This window comes from Pseudophryne corroboree, chromosome 5 (genome assembly GCF_028390025.1).
Source record: "Pseudophryne corroboree isolate aPseCor3 chromosome 5, aPseCor3.hap2, whole genome shotgun sequence".
Classification (NCBI taxonomy): domain Eukaryota; kingdom Metazoa; phylum Chordata; class Amphibia; order Anura; family Myobatrachidae; genus Pseudophryne; species Pseudophryne corroboree.
This window is the reverse complement of record NC_086448.1, coordinates 810,360,779-810,368,562: the sequence shown is the minus strand read 5'-3', so window position 1 is coordinate 810,368,562 and position 7,784 is coordinate 810,360,779.

The window sequence follows — 7,784 nt, the reverse complement described above, 5'->3', positions numbered from 1 at the left end:
GCCCAAGATCATATTTTCTACCTCAAGGACAATATTGATAAGATCGGACATGAAATTGAATCCTCTTCCTTGATCTACAACAACCTGCTCAATTCCTTTCTTTCAGCTCCTCCTTATTTGATCCCACAAATGAAGAATATCTACAGTACTTTATGTAATGCTCCTACGCTATTACCTGTCCTCTTGACCCCATATACTTAAAAAATCAGTTCAGAAATGTCTCTTCTGTTCATATCAGTCATAAACAATATCCCTCCCTCCCTCTCTCTCTCACTCTCTCTCTCTCTCTCTCCGTGTCTTGTCATGAATATTCCACCATGCAGTGAATACTTATATTCTGAAAAAACAAAGTCTAACCAAAACTCTCAAATGAATATCCCATATATTAGCTCATTTGATTCTCAAAGCAACCTGAGAGGTTTCCTTTCAATTTCTTTCCAACCTATTGAACTCTCTCCAGTCAGGTCTTTGTTTTTAAAACTCCACAGAGGCTGCACTGAGTAAAGTGATAAATTATTTCATCACTGCTAAACCTAAAGACCCTTACTCACTTCTAATGCTCTAGGAACTCTCTGCTGCATTTGACCCTGTTGGTCACTCTCTTGTTATCCATATGCTACATTCCCAAGGGCACTATGTTATGTTATGTTACGCTATTCATCGAATTGCTCTTTCATAGACTGCTTTCTGGATACATCTCCTCTCAACTTCCTCTGTTAGCTGGAGCATCAACATGGTCAGTAATATGTTGCCTTCTCCTTTCTATCTATAACACTTCTGTAGAAAAAACTAATAAACTCTTTTGGATTTCAGTTTTACATCTATGCAGATAATACACAAACATAACTATCCTCTGTAGATCTCACACCATCTGTGTTGGCCTGCGCTACTGAATGTCTGCCTACCATTTCATCATGGATAGCTTTACTGTAAAAACTGCAGGAACCGCATTACTTAGATTCATACACAAACTACATACAGCAAAAAATGAGATTCAGTGTATTCTTCCACCGAATACACACACCACAGCAACAACTGGTTCTACGTATCCTACACTCAGTGCCAGATTTCCCACTAGGCACGTGAGGCCTAGTGGCGGCACCTGCTGGGGGCAGCACAGCAGTTCCCCCCCTCCCCAAACCAGAGGAGCAGCAGAGTAGTCCTCCCCCCCCCACACCCACAATTTTGCTGTTCTTCACCCACCCTGGCCACCTCCCGCTGCACGCATCACCCTGCTGGCCTCCCGCTGCCCACATCCCTCCCCCCATCTGCCCGCTTCCTGCAGCTAATCAAAACGTTGGGCAGAAAGAGCCAGGAGCAGAGGGACAGGAGCTGTCACAGATGGTGGTGAGTGACAAACACACACACTCACACTCTCTCTCTCTCTATCTCTCTCTCTCTCTCTCTCTCTCTCTCACCTGGTGCAATGGTATAAGTGGCAACCTGGTGCAATGTGTATAAGGGGCTACCTGGTGCAATACCTATAATGGGCTACATGCTGCATTGTGTATAATGGGCTACCTGGTTCAATGAGTACAAGGGGCTACTTGGTGCAATGTGTATAAGGGGCTACCTGGTGCAATGTGTATAAGGGGCTCTGTCTGGTGTAACCTTTATTAAAGGGGCTCTGTCTGTTGTAACGTGTATAAAAGGGGCTCTGCCTGGTGCAATGTGTATAAGGGGCTTCTCCTGGTGTGTACAAGGGGTACTACTGTGTGGTGTAATGTGAATGACTGACACCACTGTGCGGTATAATGTGAATATTGGTAATATTTTGTGGCCACACACCTTCCCATGAAGCCATGCCCCTATATGTCTGTTATGCACCTTCTGCACGCAATGTCCCAGTTTTCAGTGGGGAGGGGGGGTGACCAAAGGAAATGACTGCCCTGGACATAGTTCCCCCATCCCACCTACATCAGAACAGTGGCAAAGCAGTCCCCTCCGCATCAAAGTAGCGGCACAGCACAGCAGTCCCCCCTCCTGCCGCTGCATCAAAGCAGCAGTGGAGGGACAAGGGGGTTAGGAGGAATAGCTGTAGAGGCACCGAGCACCCGAACAAAGGTACAGATGGTGAGTTATTAAGGGACGGGTTTGGATGTTCAGCGGCCAATATCATTGTGCTTGGGTGGGGGGGGGTGGCCAATGTTATTGTGCCTAGAGGTGGCCTGACCTACCATCATAGACAAATGCAGAGAGAACACTCTCTGTAGTAGACCCAAATGGGTATATATTCTCCATAATGTTAGGAACAGCATGCTTGCCGAATTTAAATTCTTCCTTTCCGGGAGATGTCTGGAGAGGAGAAGCAGGTGGCCGGTGATGGAGGCAGGGTCAGGAAATTATGTCATTAGGTTCCATCCCTCACTGGCATAACAGCCACGATTGGTTAGAATTTGCATAGGGGCGGAGCTAAAATGGCACAATTAGCATAGAATTGCGGCTTTATGCCCCACTCCCTTCTCCGGGACCACAGATTCCTCCATGTATCTGCACGTTCTGCCCACTTCACTAGGAAGGCTTGTTATGCTTGTAGGGAAAGAACCCCATGCATTTTTTTTCTATCTTCTTACACACATTTAAACAGAGAAACCTGCATGTATCGCACTGATCAGTGCAGGCGACTCTGAACACCCTGCTGAGGGGTTGTCCTTTTTGATCAGAGTTTGACTAATTCACGGGTGTGTTTGCAGAAACAACTGTAGGTAAATTTCCATATTTCAGTGTTGTAGATGGAAATTACATCCAATGGTGTATGTGATCAGATATCCATGTACGGTATGTGGTTAGCATACCATTCATCGGGATCCTGGCTGTCATGCCGGGATCGCAACTGGGGGCACCATATCACCACTGGTATACTGGCGAGGTAGGTGATTCCCCCTCTATCGGTGTCCACAGTGGTGCAGAGAGAGGGGGGGAGAGGGTACAAATTACCCGGGCCCAGGTCTGATGGAGGGGCCCAGTGAGGGTCCAATAGGGGCCCTTGCATCCTCCCCCTTACCTGGCAGCAGCAGCTGCAGCTCTTCTTCTCAGCCCAGCACACGCTGCTGTGTACTGGGCTGCAGTGTAGCCATGGAGGTGCTTAAAATACTATTTTTTTCAGTATTTTATTCTAAGGGCACATGACCACACCTCCTGTGATTAGACCACACCCCTTGAAATATACCCGGGCCCAGCCCAGCTCTCGACTGCCCTGGGTGTCCAAGAAACCCATGGAGGGAGAATAGAACCTGTGTCGAGCATAGCTCACTACTGAGCCCGCAGTGCGGCAAGCACAGCGAGCCGCAAGGGGCTTCATTGCACTCGCACCCCCTGCCGGCATTCTACCGCTCGGGATGCCAATGTCGGTATACTGACATTCGGCATCCCGGATGGCGATAAATCATACTGAACCCCTATGTAAACCCGTGTTTTGTACTTCTATTTGAAAAAAACACAACCGTGTTCGTTCTTTAGTAAATTTCTGTGAATTAAAAAATGCCCAAACACTCCCATGTTTGCCAACTCTTGAAAACACAGAGCTTAGTAAATTTACCCCTGGATGTGCTGCTCCTTTACACCCCAAAATCACACTGTTTCAGTACCATTGTGATGGAGAGTTTTAATCCAAGTTGCAAGTGTTAAGTCTGTGTCTTATATTTCAATCATTTCTTCAGGAACCGTGATACAGGGGTTCTTTACTGTATAACTGCGGGAAACACATTGCTCAAAATTAGATCCAGTGTATCCTTCCACTGAATACACACACACAACAACAACAACAATGGAAACCGTATACACCACACGCTCCCTCCACCTCAAACACAATTTAACAAAACATCTACTACTTTTCCCATAATCCAACAGAAATTACAGTATGATCCTGCCCTCTGCATTTGTGTTGACAACATGACAATAATACAATATCCTGAAGCTCTCTGCCTCATTGTTATTGCTTGCAACATCAAATTTGAATTCAAATGCTGTTACATGCACATATCTCACACAAGACACTACAAAGTTTTAATATATGTACTAATCATCTCCAAATGAAACTGTTTCCAATCCCTCCTTACTGGTCATTCCTAACCAGACTTTCTTGCTATAATCTCTCTTGAATGCAGTCTCAAATCACTCTTCTATTGCTACTCCATGTATTTAACTTATTACAATATAACATCATTTTACGAAGATACAAGGCCATCAATAAAAGTGCACCAACATATCTCTTCACTTATCTTAAAATGTCTCCCGACTTTTTGCCCTCCAAAAAACCTATATCACTCATCCACACTCACTAATAAGTACATGAACTGTATGACCTTGGCTGCACCCATCTAATAAAATGCCCTCCCTTACACAACAATACTTTCCTACAGCTTCCAAACCTTTAAATGTTCCCTGAAAATCCACCTCATATAACAACCTAACCAAGTTCCACAACCTCCCTAAACTATTCTGTATGATTGACACTAATCTGCACAGTTCACTGAAAATCCTCTTCAGACCAACATTGTGGTGTGAGTGGATCACACTAAGATCTTGTGTGATGGGATTATACTAAATGCTGTTTACCTTTGCAATCTGGCTGGACCAGTAGGCGATATGTGGCTTTCAACCTCATCTATCAAGCTCCTATTGATTGCAAGATTGCAAACAGGGCCCCCTTACTACTTTGTCTATCTTTAGTATACAATATTGTCTTTTTACTGTGGATTAAACAATGAGGAAAAAGGAGAAATAATGTACAGATGGTGTAATGGTTAGCATTACTGCCTCACAGCATTGAGGTCATGGGTTCAATTCCCACCATGCCCTAACTGTGTGGAGTTTCTATATACTCCCCGTACTTGCGTGGGTTTCCTCCGGGTACTCTGGTTTCCTCCTGCAATCCAAAAATATACTGGTAGGTTCATTGGCTCCCAACAAAATTAACCCTAGTGTGACTGTGTGCACGTGTACATGTGGTAGGGAATATAGAGTGTAAGCTCCACTGGGGCAGGGACTGATGTGAATGGTCAAATATTCTTTGTAAAGCGCTGCGGAATATATGTGCGCTATATAAATAACTGGTAATAAATAAATAAATAAATGATTAATTAATGAGAGACCATAAGGGAGGAAGGCATTCTTCCACAGAAGATAACTAAGTAATATTCAGTCAGCACATTTTCAGATTAATTAGATTACCTCTTAATAATAGTGATCCTAAACTCTTAAATTATTGGGCTTTACTTTGCACCCACAAAAGGTAATGATTCTTTTAGTATATTCATAGATACCTTCAAAATGATTTAGTCGCTTACACTTAAGAATTAAGGGGGTCATTCCGAGTTGATCGCTAGCTGCCGTTGTTCGCTGTGTAGCGATCAGTGTAAAAAATGGCGAATCTGCGCATGCATAGGCACCGCAATGCGCACGCGCGTCGTACAGGTACAAAGGCTATTGTGGTTTTGCACTGGCTCTAGCGACGATTCCAAATGCACAGCCCATCGCAAGGAGATTGACATGAAGTGGGCATTTCTGGGTGTCAACTGAGCGTTTTCAGGGAGTGTATGGAAAAACGCAGGCGTGGCAGAAGAAACGCAGGCATGGCTTGGCGTTCACTGGGCGGGTGTGTGATGTCAAAAGCCGTCCCTCCATCATTAGAATCAACGCATACGAAGAGTAACTACAGGGCTGGTCTTGTTTTGCACAAAAAGATTTTTCAGGTGCTCTGTTGCACAGGCGTACGCACTTCTGCAAAGCGAAAATACATTTCCCAGTGGGCGGCGACAATGCGTTTGCATGGCTGCCTAAAACTATTAGCGAGCTATCAACTCGGAATGACCCCCTATGTGTTTTGAATATGATGCAAGCTTAAAGAACCTAGAAGAACAATAGAGCTAATGTTTCAGTTAGTAGGAGGGCAGTTAATATCCAGACAATTATTTCAAAAACATTTTTTTAAATATTCCTTTTTCAACCCTATACTGTATTTAGCCAAATTCATTGAGACTTTTAAAAAATGGGAACAAGATGGTTTGGAAGCTGTCTGTATTAAACTTTTGAATCATAGGGAGACTAATGTAACATTAGAATGGAAAATAATCTTAAACAATTTGACAGATATCCCAGATATAGTCATTAAACAAGTTAATAAGGGAAATGATGATGATTTAGAAGAAATTCATAGACTTTTATTGGATAGCGACACCTAGAAAATGTTGCATTTTACCATACTTAAAAAAAAGCCAGTTATGCTCTCTATGGGGTATATTCAATTGAAGTCGAAAACTGCCGTCTGTCAAAAAGACGTCAGTTTTCGGCTTTTTAAGGTCGAATCCTGATTCGACCTATTCAATATTTTGCTAAATTTTTCGACAAGTTGATAAATTCGACTTGTCGAAAAGCACGTGGATCGGCGGAATAGCTGCGATCCATGTGTTGATGTCGAAAACGGGGCCAAATCCGACAGGTTTTGGCCCCCTTTTCGACTATCTCAGTCCGACATCAAAATTATGTCGGACTGAGATGCAGACCCAGAGGAGGCGAGGGGGGGAGCCGCAGGGAGACGGAGGACAGCCGGCGGGCATACAGGGAGATCAGTGCTACAGTAGCGATACAGCTGGATGTCACTCACCCTCCCGACCTCACGGCAGCTTCCACCCGGCTCCAGCACGCTGCTGGAGCCGGGTGGAAGATGCCGTGTGGTCTGGCGGCTGAGTGACATCCAGCTGCATCGCTACTGTAGCATTGATCTCCCTGTATGCCCGCCGGCTGTCCCCCGTGGCTCGCCCCCCCTCTCCTTCTCTGGGTCCCATCTAAATTCGACTTGAAAAAGTCAAATTTTAGATGGGATTGAATAGGGGTTGTCGGGTCCATTCCGACAAATACATGTCGGAATTGATCTGACTTTAACTGAATATACCCCAAAGACTTTTAGGGGTTGATGCATCACTCAGTGAAAAGAGTGGAGAAATGGACCAGTGTGGAAGTTGGCCATAGCAACCTATCCGCTTCCACCTACAATTTTATAGAATGTACTTGATAAATGCTACTGTACCTCAATGCTGATTGGTTACTATGGGTGATAGGGTATGTTAACCTATTCAGGTCTGATTATAAACTCTCTTCAGTCATCAGTCAGAATGCTGTTCCCCTTAGCAACCGGTTGGAGATCAGTGAATGAATAGGTGACACAGGATCATTGTGTAACCTAAGCAGTTCATAGTTGATCTCCAACCGGTTGCTAAGGGGAACAGCATTCTGACTGATGACTGAAGAGAGTTTATAATCAGACCTGAATAGGTTAACATACCCTATCATTTTGGGGATCTCGTCCGGTATATTCCAGCATCTCCTCCACTGGCAATAAATCCTCTGATCTTTCAGGAACCGCTGATAACAAAAAAAAAACGGTAAGTGAGATTTATTGTGTAGATTTCTACCTGCTCACTTGAACTCAGCGCTTCTTGTGTAAATCAAGGGGAAGTCCAGTCGGGAAGGTCAGAGAATATCTTAAAGAGCCCAGCGTCAGTCAGAAGAAAAATTTTTTTTAAGGTACCATGATGTATGTTATATTGTTGAATTGTGTTATATTGTTGAATTGTGGGTAAATAATTTCAGATAATTTGTCACAAGTGCACAGGGGGAATTAATCAAGTATGCAGAAAACTTTTAAATTGTGCAAGTACTAATGCATGTTTATTAAGAAAATAGAGCCGTTTTATAAAGGTGGCGCATGGCCAAGATATGTTCTAATGCTGATAACCAGTTTGAATTGATAAATAACCAAAGAGGTATATGCAAATCTTGTACCT